Genomic DNA, 19,496 nt, shown 5'->3' with positions numbered 1-19,496 from the left:
TGGCACTTGAAGAAAAAGAAGATGTCATCACCATGAAACGCGAAAGTTAAGAAAGAATATTTAATTATATGAAAGTGTGTCAAAAACAGTGAGAAAAAGTAAATCCCATTTAAAATACATTGTTACTTCATGCTTACTTTAAAGCACTGCTATCTATAATGACAGTTTTCACAAACTAAAAATTTATATATTATAATATGACATAGAGTAGATAAAAGTCATTTATTAATTATTAATTGATTATAGTCAGAAGAAAATTAGATCATGCACCCCTTGTTTTTTATAATTGTTAACATACTAAATTACATATCCAATAATTATTGTTATCCATTAAATATATCGATGCAGATCGGCCTTATATCGGATCCTCTTCTATTAGTCCGTTCGCTGACGGTAAAATATTGCAAAACCCATAAATTTTAAAAAACCACTTAAGATTGACATGAAATTTGGCATACACATAGGTAACATATCAAAGAAGAAAATTGATATTGTGCCGATGTTTTCTTTTGCCAAGCAGACATTCCGTTAACATTTTTAGTCACAACATAATATCAAGGTTAAAGTATTATTAGAGCAACGCGTTATGGTGTTACATTTCTTTTAATGACCGACACACAAAATATTGTAATGACGGATCCCACACTAGAACCAGATTTTTATTACCTACTGCTGATAAGGTAAAGAGTTATTAAATATCACTCGTTGTCATCTCTGTGTTAATTTGAAATAATAAAATATAAATATTGTAGTTTTGTATTCTAAAATATTTGGAAAAAATATCTATGTATTTTTTTTTTCATTTAGGTACACATCATTTTAAGGGATTGTCCGGAAGAGTACAGGCTCAGTATATCGGCAAATGAATTTTGTTTTAAATACCGTCCGTATAGAGGAGGTGCTCGTTGGGGATAGGCGCAAAATCTTAGTCCAGTGCTAATTAAATGCATTAATTTTTTTCGAATTCTGAGAAAACTAATAAGTATTTTTGAAAAATTTAAACGCAGAATGGAAGCTTACATTATTACCGAGGGCAGAAAGTCCCTGAAAACTTATATAATGTTTATTTTAATAACTTATATACCTAATATATGTTTATTTTAATAAAGATAATGGGATGAAAAAACAAGAGAAAAGTTAGTGTGATTTTTAATTTCGAATATTTCATTCAAAAGAAACTTTTTTTTATTCTAAGGGACTTTCGGTCCCCCGTAATAATGTTATCTTTCATTCTGGGTGTATGTTTTAAAAAATATTTATTAGTTTTCTCAGGATTCGAAAAAAATAAATGTATTTAAATAGCATTGGACAGAGATTTTGCGCCTACCCCCTTAAGAGAGAGTTTACTGTATTTTATATTATTACTAGAATTTATTACTTTAAACTTTTTATCGCTCTTGATTCATTTTATCGTGTATTTAATTCCATTCAATTGTAATTGTACATTCAATTTTTTTGTAATTTTTACACGTTTTATTACTTTCGAAATAACAATAACTATAAAATCGATTTTTCAGCCTACTTGGGTCAAAAAATACACAATTTTCGGAAATTTCGTTAAATGAGAACATTTACCTACATTTCTTGTATTTAAGCTTTTAACAAGATTTTTAAAAACAATTTAGATTATTTAATAGATACATTCACCGGCACGAAAAACGGGCACCCCAAAAAATGGGTCATTTTTGATGGCTCGTATCTCCTAAACCTATTCTCCGATTTAAGTATTTCTTTAATATGTTATAGCCTTATTCTTTAACTATATCGCTGTAATAATATTGTTTCTAGACAGGTAAATTATCATTGTATACTGGGCGTACCAATCAAACTGGTTTTTTTTTTCAATTTTCACAACACTCTGTGGAATATTCTAGCCTTTATACAATATTGAAATTAAAACCCAACTATAGCCCCAGGTTTTCTTAATGTTCTGTTTGTTATTCATTCGCTTATGTTGGATAATAAAAAAGTTAGGGACTTTAACAATTAAACATGTTCTTTATCAATACATGGTGTTTCTAAATAAGTGCGACAAACTTTAAGGGGTAATTCTGCATGAAAAAATAATGATCGTTTACTTGATAAAGCTATGTCCGCAAATGCTTGCAAATATAAAATTATTTTGCCAAACGATCATTATTTTTTCATGCAGAAATTACCCCTTAAAATTTGTCGCACTTATATTTAGAAACACCTGTATCGATAAAGAACATGGCTAGTTGTTAAAGTCCTTAACTTTTTTATTATCCAACGTAAGCTGATGAATAAAAAAACAGAATGTTAATAAAACCTGGAGCTATCGTTAGGCTTTAATTTAAATATTTTATAAAGGCTAGAATATTCCACAGGGTGTTGTGAAAATTGAGAAAAAAACCCAGTTTGATTGGTACACCCGGTATACAATGAAAATTTACCTGTCTATCAACAATGTTATCATAGCTATATTGTTAAATAATAAGGCTATAACATATTAAAAACATTACTTAAATCGGACCAAAGGTTTGGGAGATACGAGACATCAAAAATTACCCATTTTTTTAGGGTGCCCGTTTTTCGTGCCGGTGAGTGTAGATTAAATTAGAAGTTCATTGTAAAAAAGGAAGTAAACAAAAACACGAGAAAAATGAATTTATATAAGTAAATAGGTAAGTAAATATTATAGATTGAAATAAGTACAGAAAATATATAATTATAGAGATATATAATCACTTATTGTACCTTCATTTAAGGCTAACTTTAAAAGTAAAGCAGATCTGCTATTATTCATGTTTAAAAACAAAAGGCACACAAAACACTAAGTACGATTAGGACCGCGAATCTACAACAGATAAATGTTTGGAAACCGTTACACAGGGTTGCCAAAAAACGGAAGTCACACCGAGCGGTGTGGTATACGGAAGACGCTACGCGTTGTGTACATAACCTGTATAGTAGCACGGGAGCGACACTAGCGCTGGTGATATACCGTCGAACTAAAATCTGATCTTATGAGTATGTTAGATACGATATGACTTCCAGCGAAATTTTTAATATAAGCCTTCTGATACCATCTAGTAGCCAAATTCGTAAAAATATAGGCAAAACGTTGTGACTTCCGAAATCGGAAGTCATAACGGTATATATGAAGTAACAACGTATTACGAGAATCTACTTTGGAAGTCACATGGATACATGTATCAATATATATATATATATATATATTTATATATATATATATATATATATATATATATATATATATATATATAAAGTAATTAGGTAATATTGACTGATACTATGTAGATTATAGTTTTGTTTTGGGGTTGCAGTCATTTATTTTTTAGGGGCAGGATAAGTAAAACTCTGTGTTATTACCTAGCTTTCGCAAAATATATTTGCTTCTTTTATTTTTTAATATATTTCAGCTTACCCTGAAGAAGCAAATATATTTTGCGAAAGCTAGGTAATAACACAGAGTTTTACTTATCCTACCCCTAAAAAATAAATGACTGCAACCCCAAAACAAAACTATAATCTATATATATATATATATATATATATATATATATAGTGGTTTGAAGTTTCAGCAATTCGGTCATGTGAAATAAAAGTCTATTTGTTATTTCTCAATATTTCGTCACACTTTTGTGACTTCTTCAGGAGAAAACTGTAAATTTATTAAGATTAGAAATTAACAAAAGCTAAATATTTAATTACTTACAACTATAAGAGTATTAATTTAGATTTTTTTAACATATCGTAAGGGACATTGACTTAATTTTGATTTTGACATTTATTATTTCGGAGTTATGGTAACTGCAATAAATTTTATATTCATAGAATATTGTCTGATATTTAAAATTCTTTTTTTAATAATAAATAGGTCAAAAATTATAAAAAATCATTCTCGAAAACTAAAGCTAATACTCCAAAGGGATTAATGAGCAACATAATTTACAAAATAAATTGCATTGAATGTCAAGGTTGTTATATAGGTCAAAGTAAACAGTGGCTTAAGCAACGTGTCACTCAACATAAAAGTGACTGTAATATCAGAAAAAACTGTTGTGCCTTGGTAGAACACCATTTAAAGACGGGACATAAATTTGACTTTAACAATGTAAAAATCTTAGAACAAGTTGACAATTATAAAAAACGACTCTTCCTTGAGATGGTACATATTATCAAAACTCCAGAATCTATTAATTATAAGACTGATACTAACCATTTGAGTAATATCTACTGTAACATTCTAAATAATAAATAACCTTTAAAATATTTTCAAAAAGTGTAAAAATTCAAACAAATTACTCAATTATTCACCTAATAATTAATCCATCTTAATTTTTATTTAATTTCGAAAAATATCAGCCTTATACTAACTCACTATGTACCATCACTTACATTTTATAGATCAATTTAATATACTCTAGTCTCTTTCTAAAATTTTTCTACTATTAATCATACCTTTTCACCTTAAAATTCCGTTAATATTTTCTTTGGTTTACTTTGACCTATTTATTATTAAAAAAAGAATTTTAAATATCAGACAATATTCTATGAATATAAAATTTATTTCAGTTACCATAACTCCGAAATAATAAATGTCAAAATCAAAATTAAGTCAATGTCCCTTACGATATGTTAAAAAAATCTAAATTAATACTCTTATAGTTGTAAGTAATTAAATATTTAGCTTTTGTTAATTTCTAATCTTAATAAATTTACAGTTTTCTCCTGAAGAAGTCACAAAAGTGTGACGAAATATTGAGAAATAACAAATAGACTTTTATTTCACATGACCGAATTGCTGAAACTTCAAACCACTATAACACAGTACGGTCGAAAATATTTGTACAAATATTTGTATATATATATATATATATATATATATATATATATATATATATATATAATCAAACCATTAACCTTGGATCTTTTGATCACTGAGTGTGTTTCAAGGATCTACATCTCATGTTTTAAATATATATATATATATATATATATATATATATATATATATATATATATATATATATATATCAATTTACAAATTATTGGGTTAACAGCTGAAATGGAAGACTCAGTGTACTCTTTTCTACGATTCCAATATTTCGTTAACAGTCGTTAACATCATCAGGGACGCTGAAATAATATTAAAGGTATAATAGTGAAACTGGGTATTAAAAAATAACTCACCAGTTTGAGATTTTAGTCAACGATGTTATAAATGTGTAAAAAAGCGGCATTAACAAAAAGAATTGCAGTGAATATTATTAAAAATTAAAAATATAACAATAAAAAAGATAAAAAATGGAACTATAATATAAATAACTATGCTAAAAACCACTAATTATTAAAATCTTTTAAATTCGTCGCACAGAAAGGTATTAGAGACAATTATGTCAATATACTGTCAGTTATGACAGAAATAGGTAGTATATTATGAACTAGAATCTAAACTAAAATCTTTATTGACATTTAAGTTTTTATCAAGTTCAAGAAGGAAAGAATAGATCTCTGTTAATTGTTTAATATCTGTTCTTTTATTAATTGTCTGTTCATTCTGATAAATAAATGCCATTTCAAAAAAAGTTCTTTTGTGATAGTTCTTTTCATTTGTTAAAATTTTTACAGATTCAAAGTCCATATTATGGCTTTCATTTACAACATGTGTAGCTAAAGAGCACCTGTCTCTTTAGCATTAATCTTATTATTTAACATCATCTTAACATCTTCAGCGTCCCTGATGATGTTAACGACTGTTAACGAAATATTGGAATCGTAGAAAAGAGTACACTGAGTCTTCCATTTCAGCTGTTAACCCAATAATATATATATATATATATATATATATATATATATATATATATATATATATATATATATATATATATATATATATATATATGTAAAATATTATACGGGAAATAAATATTCTACCCTCGTCTGTGCTGCCATCTTGGGAACGTTTTCGCTGTCTACAGCTCATCAGCCAAGCTCTCAGAACAGACGAAGATGTAGAATATTTCCTCCGTATACCCGAGGCCGTAAGACAGCCATGCAGTCCTTATGGGACTAGCGCAATCTGAGTTAGTTAGAAGCTGAGTTAGGTTGCTTCTAACTAACTCATATATATATATATATATATATATATATATATATATATATATATATATATATATAAACTAGAAATGATCACAGCTGATTAGTAATTATCAATTTACAAATTATTGGGTTAACAGCTGAAATGGAAGACTCAGTGTACTCTTTTCTACGATTCCAATATTTCGTTAACAGTCGTTAACATCATCAGGGACGCTGAAATAATATTAAAAGTATAATAGTGAAACTGGTATATATATATATATATATATATATATATATATATATATATATATATATATATATATATATATATATATATATAGGGTGTCCCAAATGTAGTGGAACGGTCGAATATTTCGCGAACTAAACATCGGATCGAAAAACTGAAAAATACGTTTTCAATCATTTTCAAAGATCTATCCAATGACACCAAACACCAACCCCCACTACACCCCCTGGAGGTGGGGTGGGGGTAACTTTAAAATCTCAAATGGAAACCCCTAGTTTTTCTTGCAGATTTGGATTCGTTACGTAAAAGTAAGCAACTTTTATGCAAGACATTTTTTCGAACTGTGGATAGATGGCGCTATAATTGGGAAAAACGATTTATCCTGATACCATAGGTAAATTATAGAAACGGTCTAATATCTCGAGAAATACACTTCCAAATGAGAAACCAAAAAACAGGTTTTTAATATTTTTCGAAAACCTATCGATAAACACCAATAATGACCCTCCAACCCACCCCCTGGAGACGGGATGGGGGGTAAATTTAAAATCTTAAATAGCAACCCCCACTTTTTATTGCAGATTCGAATTCGTCATGAAAAACTAAGCTACATTTATTCGAAACATTTTTTAAAATTGCTGATAGATGGCGCTAATAAATCGTATTTTTCCAATTAAAGCGCCATCTATCAACAATTCTAAAAAATGTTTCGAATAAATGTTGCTTAATTTTTCATGACGAATCCGAATCTGTAATAAAAAGTGGGGGTTGCTATTTAAGATTTTAAAGTTACCCCCACCCCACCTCCAGGGGGTGGGTTGGAGTGTCATGTTTAGTGTTATTCGATAGGTTTTCGAAAAGTATTAAAAACCTTTTTTTTGGTTTCTCATTTGGAAGTGTATTTCTCGAGATATTAGACCGTTTCTATAATTTACCTATGGTATCAGGATAAATCGTTTTTCTCAATTATAGCGCCATCTATCCACAGTTCGAAAAAATGTCTTGAATAAAAGTTGCTTACTTTTACGTAACGAATCCAAATCTGCAAGAAAAACTAGGAGTTTCCATTTGAGATTTTAAAGTTACCCCCCACCCCACCTCCAGGGGGTGTAGTGGGGGTTGGTGTTTGGTGTCATTGGATAGATTTTTGAAAATGATTAAACACGTATTTTTCAGTTTTTTGATCCGATGTTTAGTTCGCGAAATATTCGACCGTTCCACTACTTTTGGGACACCCTGTATATATATATATATATATAATTATATATATATATATATATATATATATATATATATATATATATATATACTAAAATTTTGTGCAGTGAAGGTAATAAATTCAAAAGGACCTTTTTGGAAATGGTATCTATTAGTAAAAGTGATAATAGTTTAAATAAAAGATCAGAAATTCAAAATTTAAGTAAAATTTATAACTACATCATCTCTTTATAATTCAAATATTTCACCATAAAACCATAAGACACATTGATTCCAAAAAAATTTTTTTTTATTCTATTTTTTATATCCTTTTTTAAAAAAAATTTGCACTTCTGTAAACTATAATATAAAAACAAAATATTTTTCTACTTATTTAAATCTTCTTTTTCTTTCTTTTTAATAAATTATCATTTGGTAATATACTTAAATATACCCCACTTTCATTTACTTGTCTATGTAGGATGACTTTTTATTTGACATTGACTTTGAATTTTATAAAAAAAATTTATTTTATCGATAATTTTAAATTCAAAATTAAATAAAAATTAATAAATTTAAATCATAAATTTTCCTTACAGTCTGGGAAATATACATTTTGATAATAATTTATATTTGATGTTACTTAAGTTAGCAGTTTAATAACCAACCTAAATTTATCTGGTGAGTTATATTTTTTACATCATTTTTGTTTCCACTTTATTAGCAACTCTGTATTTTAGCTCTTGAAAAGGAATGTAATTAACATTCGAAAGCTTGAGAGATATAAAATAGTTTTCTAAAAGCCCTTTTTTATTGACTCCAACCCACAGAAACTTAAAATTATATATATATATATATATATATATATATATATATATATATATATATATATATATATATATATATATATATACAGTATGTCCCTGTAAGTTGTATCTATATGGAAAACTTTTTTATTATTAATTTTACGAAAAAAAGTTATTCTTTATAAAAAGCTCTGCATGGTCCAAAACCTAAGATTTAACCATCAAATATCAAATTTTTTGAATAATATACGAGGTATGTCAAAAAATTTGAATTTCACTCAAGAGTAAAGTAGCTTTATTTTTCGTAATATTGGAAATTGCTATTATGAAAAGTTGTTTGGAATTAAAAACTATATTCTAATATGCAATTACATCCTTCTAATTGAAAAAAAAATTTTTTTGAGAAATTATGGATAACTATCATTATTTTTTCAGTTATTTCAATTCTGATAACTCTTTTATTATTAATTTTACGAAAAAAAGTGATTCTTAATAACAGGTACTGGATGGTCTAAAACTTAAAATACAACCATCTTATTTTATCAATTTTATACGAGGTATGTCAAAAAATATAAATTTATATCAAAAGTAAAGTACCTTTAGAGTTCAGAATATTTCAATTAGAAGGATGTAATTACATACTGAAACATAGTTTTTAATTCTAAATAACTTTTCATAATAACAATTTTCGATATTGTGAAAAATAAACGTATTATATTTTATGCTTGAGCGAAATTCACATTTTTTGACATACCTCGTATAAAATTGATAAAATTTCACAAAAGATGGTTGGATTTCAGATTTTAGGCCATGCTGAACTTTTTATTAAGAATCACTTTTTTTCGTAAAATTAATAATAAAAGAGTTATCTGAATTAAAATAACTGAAAATAAAGTTAGTTATCCATTTTTTCAAAAAATTTTTTTTTTCAATTAGAAGCATGTAATTGCATACTAAAATACAGTTTTTAATTCCAAACAACTTTTTATAATAGCAATTTTCAATATTGTAAAAAATAAAGCTACTTTACTCTTGAGTGAAATTCAAACTTTTTGACATACCTCGTATAATATTCAAAAAATTTGATATTTGATGGTTAAATCTTAGGTTTTGGACCATGCAGAGCTTTTTATAAAGAATAACTTTTTTTCGTAAAATTAATAATAAAAAAGTTTTCCATATGGATACAACCTACAGGGACATACTGTACATATATAAAAGATGTAGATTTTTGAAAAACACTTACGTGATCAAAAGATCCAAAGTTATTGGTTCAACAACCACTCGTACGAAATCAATCAAATGAAATAGAGAATGTTGAGAAATTCCCTTACGAATAGTGAATATAAAATATATAATAGTGGATATGTGAATTATTCGTAAGGGGATTTCTCCACATTCTCTATTTCATTTGATTATATATATATATATATATATATATATATATATATATATATATATATATATACATATATATTTACATCCTACTATTCCTATGGACTCAAACCATACCGAAACCTTACAGCCTCTCCTATTTAGATGTGTATATAATAGTTTAGATATCGAATATATTGAATCTAGTGACAAAACATTCTCAATGCAGAAATTTTCATTTTGATAAGATTAAATTCAATATATACTGTTCCGTTCGGTTCTTTTATCATTAGGACCTCATTAGGACGTTCTATTTTTACAGCCTCATTAGTATAATTTTTATCAGGATTCTGGTATTACGGCCTCGTATACACCACCTTACAGACTCATACAATGTTGTCAATTCTCTCACTGCCTATTTAGATAAATCGGGGTTTCCCCTTTCAATTTGGTGTTTAAGCTAACGAAGTTTATTTTGCATTTCTGGAGTGTTAAGTAATGAATATTTTAAAACAGTATATTATTTCAGTAATCTATATTTTAAACAAACACTTATAAATGACAAAGTATTTTTATGATTTCTAAGAAGTTGAACATGATATTTTATTCAAAGGAATGGTGAATTTAAGTTAGCGCAATACTTTTTTAACAATATTTGTTCTTCTATCGTTTAGTTTCCGTCGGATAGTAATCTAGAATTCCTAATTAATAATATATTATACTGAGGACATTTCCTGAAGTTTGATTATAATTCTTCTTCTTTAAGTGTAATATTATCATCCCATCTCTTTAATGGTGAATCTGTCCTTTTTTAAAATTGAGACTTATCTCGTACTACGTACTGTCCTCTTCTATTTTGCTGATGAGGCTGTTCCATTCTCTTTTTCGTTTGTTGAACTCATTTTTTAATGTTGTTTATTCTGCATAGGTTTAATAGTGTTTTGCGGTTATGCTTCTTACTATTCTCATATCATTCTTCTCCAAATATCTTCTTATCGTACTTATCTCAAGCCTTGTTTTTGCTTTATACCTATGTCATGGTAGTTCGGATTTATATTTGTATAATTACGTTTTTGCTTCGATTTTCAAGCATGTTTCTCTATATCGTGTATTTAAGACACCCTGAGATTCTACTTGCCTTTAGCATTTTTTGTTCCCTTACTTTCTCTGCAGTGTTATTATCGCTCGATAAGGTTATTTCCTAATATCAACTAGTAACTACTCGTCTTTAAGGGGAGCGGAGCAAAATGCAAAATTTTGGCAAATAAAAATTTTCAATGTGTTTTAAATGTATTCATTTTTTTTTAATCCTGAGAAAACTAATTAATATTTTTGGAAAATTTAAACGCAGAATGAAATATTACATTATTACCGAGGGCCGAAAGTCACTGAAATCTATAATGTTTATTTTAATAAGTTACAAAGTTACAGGGATGAAAATAAAAGAGAAAATTTAGTGTGATTTTTAATTGCAAATATTTCATTCAAAAGAAACTTTTTATTTATTGTAAGGGACTTTCTACCCTTGTTAATAGAGCAGTCTTTCATTCTGCGTTTAAATTTTTCAAAAATCCTTATTAGTTTTCTCCGGATTCGAAAAAAATTAATACATTTAAAACACATTGAAAATTTTGACATGCGTTAAAATTTTGCATTTTGGTCCGTTCCCCTTAATCGAACGAATATTTTTCTCGCATGTGAATGTCCGTCTCCGACTTTTCGGTAGATCTACCGAATTGCCCCTTGTATTACCGATTTGAACAAAAAATATCATAATACACTATATTTTACTTTAAAATAAATTCAATCCATTCTTTCACATATTTTGCTCAGGATTACAACCGCTTAGATTGACATGAAATCTGAAATGTGCATAGGAAACATGTCGAAAAAAAAAACTATATTTATATTGCCGATATGCGTTTGTACGCCAGGGAGGAATATCATCCATTCTGGAGGGTGAAAATATTTAATCTTTACATAACTGCGGCAATCGATGGAGAATTCAATTTATAGCAAAAAATGTTATACACACTTCTCTCGGTTAGTTAATATTTTTTGTGATTTGGGTGACTTTTCAAAAATATCTCGCAAACAGTACATTTTAAGCAAAAAGCCATAAAATGCAAGTCAAAAAGAAACCATTCAAAAATATGAATTAATTTTTTTTTTAATTTTTATAGCGGCGATAGAAGCCAAGTTACAACCGGATTAGGTGAGGGTTTATTTAAATTACCCTTTAATCGAAACTTTATTATCAAATAACGTAAATAATACGAGGTTTTTCCAGAAATGCTCACGACATTTTTAAAAGTATTTGATAAGATCTTTAAAACAAGCTAAGCTATACGTTATTCTGATGGAAAACACCAGAGTTATTAACAAAAAAACACGATTATGTCATTAAAAAAATAAAAAAAAAGGAGGAATTAAATTATCGGTCTCTCCACAAAAATGAAAATTATTCCTATTCCACATATAATTAGGTTTATTTATGTATCAACAACGTGTCTTAAAATTGTATCCAGTTTAAAATGTCTAGATTTGAAATAAACTGAATTTGTGAGTATTTTGCTGCTCCGAAATAGTTGAAATTGGAGATATTTATACGCTCCGAAAAAATTGACAGGAAAAGGTAAACGGTTCTTCTACTATAACTTCTTAAAAAATCCACGAGGAAAATAAACTTCCTGTAACTTGTTCTTGAAAACCTCTGTCAATTTTAACTTTTATCTCATTTAATTAGGTTATACTTAATTTTAGGGCTTTTAAACACTGATGATGGATTCCTTAATCCGAAAACGTTTTGTATTTTGACCCTTATTTAGGGTATTTTAATATATACCTTTTACAAGAAACTTGGCATTTTTATAACTTCTTAATTTTTAAAAATATTTCATTGATCGAAAATTTTAATTTATTATACTGAATTATGAGTAAGTACTATAAGATCTGGAAAGTTGAACTTTTTTGAAGCCTTTAGTATTTATGAACGGAACTTTTTACACTATGTTCAAAGTTAAAATGTCAAAATATCAATTAGATTGTATCGTAGAGAAATAAATAAAGATGTGTAATAGGGGCCTTACTCTCCCCCATGTCTAACAGCTTCCTGTTTTCAGAATAGAAATCAAAATTGTCAATTTGCAGTCAAAATTGAAATATCCAAATAAATTTCGTCAAAAGACTTCGATCTGGAAACTTGTGTTTGAGGAAAGGAATTCTACTATGAATTCGTCTTCCACATAGAAAATAAGGTTTGTTATATTTCGAAAGTTTCTTCCGATGTGGCCAAAGTTTCTGGTGATATCCCATCTCTAGAAAACAAGGTTTCTATTAACATCTCTGAGGTCACCTCTGACTTCGACATTAAAATATCGTCATTATTATAAAGTTCCTGTAGATATTTTGTCTTTCAAAAAAAGATGAAATAGGTAGAAAAGTTAATAGAGGAAACAGGGACAATAGACAAAGGAATTTAACCCATTTCAGCAGAGACAAAAGACGATACAGTGAAATGTAAATTGGAGTCACGGTCGACATTTGACGGGAGCGGGGTCCTGTTCGTATTAAGTTCCAAGTTCCAATTTCGGACCGAAAGTCGTCATGAAACAATTACATGAATTAGTTTAAATCAGCTGCAATAGCGAATGGATGGTCCGAATAAAAAAGGCTGAAAACCTATATCTACTGCACTTCGAGGAGATGCCTTGGATGTGCTTCATACCATAGCCGTAGATTAGAGAGATGATTTCGAACAGCTTAAGAACAGACTAAACAGGCGATAGGATCACGCACACTTGGAGTATGTCGAAGTTTAAAAATCGAAGAAAAAAAGAGATGAGGATTTTCAATAATATAAGGTAAATATTGCCAGGTTAGTACAATATACGTATCCAACAGCTCCCAAAGACATGATGGGAAAGTTGGAAGCTCAAACATTTATTAAAGGTCTTCGGGATCATGGAATGCAGTGAATACTGCGAATAGCTCGTCACAAGAATAGCTTCTTTGAAATGTCGTGAATATAGTATATATTATGTATATTATGTAATAGTGAAATACATTGTTGGTGGATACCGGAGCTACCAGGGCCATTATACGACCGACAGTTATAAATAGTGGTAAGAAACTTTTACCAACGAAGTTGCCACAGGTAAAATTCCAACACCCACGGAGAAATGCAGATATAATTAAGAATTGGGAAAAAAAAGGTCGTCCATACTGTCAGAGTTGCTGACATCGAAGAGGATGTTATATTAGAAATGGACTTAATGAATTTGCTTGGATGCCTAATGGATTGCTAATGGATCCAGTTATGCCTGAGAGGAGTGAAACGATTTTAATGGCGCCCCTGCAGGTAATTGTGGAAGAAGGAACACCTGTTATAATGGAGCCTTGGTACCACGATGAGGACGTTGACCGAGGAATCATAATTGGAAAGGACTTGGTGACTTCTACTAAAGAAATTTCTATAAGATGTGACGCCCACAACGAGAGGTTCGACCAAATGGTTGCAGTTGCTGGTCAGTCTATAAATTAGGTGGGGAAAAAGAGAAAAAGGGAATTTCTTTGGCGATATCATGGCATATTTGTACCAGAAGGAGGAAAGGCAGGAAGAACTACCCCTGTTAAACATAAAAGTGATACTTGTAACGCTAAACCAATTCGTCAAACAGTTCAGAACTGTTTTACGTCAAACAGAGGAAACTGAAAATATTGTTCAGGCAATGAAGAAAGTCGGAGTGATAGAACTTTCTACCAGGCCAGGGATCTCTCCGTTAGTTATGGTCAAGAAGAAAGACGGAACTACGAGGTTCTGTGTGGATTACCGTTTGTTAAACAATATTACCAAAAAGGATAGTTACAGTTTGTCAAATATACGGTCATACTTGGCCCATTGATATTAGGCTCCACCTAAGAAGCGCATTCAACAGAAACATAATTCACTGAATGCGCTTCCACTTATTTTTCTACGCGAGTCGACAAAATCGCCAAGTATCACCGTATGTTTGACAAGCTGTCCCTATAACACGAATCAATGATACGTTGGATATATTGGCTGGAAGAAAATTATTTTCTACGTTGGACTTGAAGTCTTGATATTGGTAGGTAGAAATGGACCCAGTGGATATGGAAAAGATAGCCTTTACCACAAGATCCGGATTGTGGCAATTCAACGTTATGATATTTGGACTCTGTAATACTCCTGCGACATTTTGAGAGCTTTACGTAAAACCTGTTGACAGGGTTATCTTGGAAAACGTGCCTATTATTTTTTTACGATGCAATTGTCTTCGTGGAGACTCTTTTGAAGACCATTTGAAGAATTTAGAAGACGTTTTTAATCGACTGAAAGCTTCCCTATTGATGTTAAACCCCAAGAAGGGCCAGTTATTTCAAAGTAAAGTCAACTATCTAGGTCATAAAGTCAGTAAAGAAGTAGTGGCTGTGAATAAGGGAAAAATCGATTCCATTCAGGAATGACTAGAACCCACTGACAAACATCAAATGAGAAGTTTTATTTGACTATATACTTACTATCTAAGGTTCATTAAGAAGTTTTCACGTATCATTGTCATTAACGCGACTTACATAAGAAGCAAGAGATTACAATTGGAATGGAGACTGCCAAATTTCCTTTCGAAACCTTAATGAAGTATTTAATCACAGCAGCATTAAAAGAGTATCCACTGCCAGGAGGAGAGTTTATCTTAGATACAGATTACAGATGCAAGTAACATATGAATTTGCAGAGTGCTATCTCAGATCAAAGGGACAGAAACGTATTCTTGGATATTTTAGTAAAGTGCTTTCAAAACCTCAGCGAGAGTATTGTGTCACGAAAAATGAATTTCTAGAAGTAGTGAAATCAGTAGAATACTTCTATCAGTACCTCTAATGAAGGAAGTTTCTAATCCGAACGACCATGCCCCAACCACTTGGTTAAGGCAGTTTAAGATCCCAGAAGGTCACATGGATTGAACGACTCAAAGATACAATTTCAAAATTGAGCATCGGGCAGGAATTAGACACAGGAACGCCGATTCTCTTTCTAGAAGTTAGTACCCAGCAGAGTCCGTACCCATTGCAACAAAACATAATCAAAGAAAGGAGTACTGCTAAAAACAACGGTGGTCGACGACGAGTGGACGCCTACTAAGATCAGGGGCGAACAAGGGAAAGATCCAATTTTACAGAAAATTCTTAAATTGAAAGAAGAAAATCGTCAACCATCTTGTCAAGAAATATCAAGCCTAAGTAGTTAAGAGGCGTTGGGCCCTGTGGAACTCCTTTATAATGAAAAACAGCTTGCTTAAACGAGTACTGGAAAATGATGATGGTATAGCGAAGAGAACACAATTGATGATTACAAAGAGCAGAGAAGAGCCGAAGTATTTCGTTAGTTACATGTTACATGACAGTCCATCATGAAGACATTTCTATGTAAATAAAACCCTTCAGAGAATGCGGGAACGGTTTAACCCGGCACCTGCCACGTGGCTTTGCAAGGCGCCAACTGCCACGTGGGGTGCTCACAGCACTCCTTAAAAATTTTCTGTGACCTACTTGTTTAAAAAACAAAATAATGCGTTGAGTAACAACAGTAACAACAGTAAAATAAATAAACATGTTTTATTAACTTATTAGCCACTAATATGTTATAAAAGTTAAAAAATAAAATGAAAAAGGTGTTATAAGCTAATTAGCAAGTACCAAGCCATAATAAATGAAGTCAAGTAAAATATCTAAAAAAATTAAGATTTAGTGAGTATAGAGTCTATATTAATAATTTAAATCAGTCATTTCAATAAAAAATGTAAATTTGACCTGTTTATCAAAAATACAAAAAAAAAATTAAAACTTAAAGTGCCAGATGAAGACACCCCATTTCGACTTTAGGGCTATACGTTCAGAATGACACTAAATAACCACTTCAAACACTAACACATATATGCTATATAATATTATAGAAACCTATTATGACGCGCAGCTCGGTTACCAAACTTGAAATACCAAATATTTGATAAAAATGAGTTATGAGGTGCTGGTAGCACCCCACGTGGCAGGTGCCGGGTTAATTAGATGAATAGTTTCGACGATGTAAAGAAATGGTGTAAGGAATGTACTAACTTGCCACGAGTACTGGAACTTATCGAAAAGGAAGGCTCCTACGAGGCAATACAATGTTAGATGTCCGTTTGAGAGAAAGCAAAAGAAAGCAAAAATGGATGCAAGTAGATATTATATTGATCGTATTGAATTACTTCACTAAAGAACATAAAAACTACAGGCTATTACTCGTAAATCGGATGGAATGGTAGAGCGAATAAATAGGGCAGTTGACAAGCATTTGATAAATATTTTGTCCAATCAGCAGCGAAATTGATATCCGTAACTTCCGTTCTTCGCAATGACTTACATATGTGAGTACCTTGTGATTTAGAGTTTGGATGTCGATGGATAAGACGTAGCTGGTGAAGATTATGTAAATGGATTGCGAAGAAGAATGGAGATCCGTAAACCGAACATCCCTTATGTTTTATGAAGGACCACAAAGTCTGACTCGATAATTCGAATAAGCGAATGGGTTGTTCTCCCAAGGTCTGACAATGTCAGACCAATGATATTGTCACTGAAGAAAACCAAGATCTGCCACTTATAGATGACTACTCACTGGCCCATACAATCCTGACCGCTATTTAAGATGCACAAGGGTTGGAATCCGACTTTCAAAGGAAGTTTGGCTGAGTTGCAGAACTTCAATGCCAATTGACAACTTCGGGAAAAGCTGTGAAACTCCAAGATACATGACGTTACATTCCCCAGCTGGTAATAAAAGACACTGCCCATGACCAACCTACCTACCTACCTAGTATAAAAAGCCTTACTTCCATTGAGAGCCTAAGTCTAGTGATTATTATACATTTAACTTAGAAAATTATATATTCCTTGACGGGTAATTGCATATTAAAACGGACTTATACTTATAGATGTATAGTTGGTTGGCGATTACAATACTCTAAATAGATAACCAATCAATGATGCGAATAAAGATAATTTGACACAAAAGTAATCTATCGTCACAGTATTTTCACAATATCATATGGTAAAATGGCAATTGTAATTTCTAGGTTAGTATTTTTCAGCAATCTTGATATTTTTCAATATCTTGCACTGGACAATTTTCTTTGTGGCACGGTGACAGGAAAATACAGCGTGTTTTATATGTTTGTTCATTGGTATTTTTTAATTTTTCGACTGTATATTCATTGAAAATGAATTCTGGTTTGGAGCCCAAAACGTCAAAAATAATATGCAAATATGTAATATTATTATTGTGGCATGTTCCCAGTATTCTCCCCAAAAATATATAGTCATATCTTAAGTTGGAAAGTACGTAGGTAGATGTTTGGTTTTTCATATTATTCTTTTTAGATGAACCGATGATGCTCTTTGATTAGAGAGCGAAACGTCTTCGAATAAATAGATGAAGTAGCCACCTTCTTTGTCTTATTTCTCCACCTATTGACCGAAAAACCCACCACTCTTCGAGTGATCCTTAATTTATATTGGATTAACGGTCGTACTCCTTTTCTCGATATATATATATATATATATATATATATATATATATATATATATATATATATATATATATATATACATTCTCGTATTTCATTTGATTATATATATATATATATATATATATATATATATATATATATATATATCATAAAGGAGTACGACCGTCAATTCCAATATAACAAAGGAGCACTCGTAAGTGTAGGGTTTTATCGGTCAAGTGGGTGAAAAAAGAGACAAAGAATTCAGCTACTTCATCTATTTATTGAAGACGTTTCGTCTACTGCTCAGTAGACATCATCAGTTCATCTACAAAAAGAGTGTTATAAGAAACAACATCCAAAAGAGAGGTAAAAAAGCACTAGCGTTACCTTAAAAAGACATGTAGCAAAAGATAAGATGTACATAGTAAAAAAAAAACCTTATCCATGAACCAATGTAATGTATAAGTATGTAACATTTAAGTGTATAGTTAATATTTAAAAACTTTAGTACAGCCAAAGACAAGACCATGTGGTAACAGTCACATATAAAAAACAAGTGGAAAAAAGCTGGCTTGCTTTTTTTCCAAAGTCAAGAATGAACCAAGAAAAAACCAGATTCACACTTCCAAAAATTTTGTAGTGTTTAAGCATACTTCATTTTAACCTTAGGCAACATCATTAAATGAATATAGTGCTAATATGCAACTTCGAAAATTTAAAGTTGAATAGTTACCAGCAGGTCATCCTAGCCCAACGGACACACAAAAGAAAATGGAGTTTGAATTATCAGGTGTAAACTGACATCTCGCCAAGAGGCAGGCAACCTTTAAAAAATTTTATAACAAAGAGTGACTGACAACTGCAGCGCAGCGCGGTAAAATTTAAATTGATGTATTTAAAACAGTTATAAAAGTGTTTAAAAAGTGAAAGTAATATCAAGAAGTAATCAAGGGATGTACCTTATACCTCGTAGACAAGAATCACAGTTTATTTTAAACAAGTGAGGGCACTTCACACAATTATATGGAAAAGTGCCTACGTTAGTACTGGTCATCCAGTTACTAACGAATATATAAGATAGTACAATAGTATAACTCCCATATATCGCAGCTCAAAATGCAAGAAAAAATATGCAATAATTTAAGAAAATTTATAAATCAGTTTAGCAAATTGTAATTTATAATTAATATCAATAATGCAAAATTTTATCCTATGGAAAATTTTAAATTGTTC

The 19,496-nt window shown here is 30.3% G+C and overlaps 1 protein-coding gene across 2 annotated transcripts in view; it reads left to right on the top strand.

Annotated features, from left to right (window-relative positions):
- LOC126888143 (1-acyl-sn-glycerol-3-phosphate acyltransferase delta-like) overlaps window positions 1–19,496 on the top strand; it is a 491,980-nt gene that overhangs the window by 389,493 nt on the left and 82,991 nt on the right. The window lies entirely within an intron of this gene.

The sequence above is a fragment of the Diabrotica virgifera genome, chromosome 7, assembly GCF_917563875.1.
Source record: "Diabrotica virgifera virgifera chromosome 7, PGI_DIABVI_V3a".
Lineage (NCBI taxonomy): Eukaryota > Metazoa > Arthropoda > Insecta > Coleoptera > Chrysomelidae > Diabrotica > Diabrotica virgifera.
The sequence above is the reverse complement of the archived record's forward strand: the minus strand, read 5'-3'. Positions and strand labels throughout refer to the sequence as shown.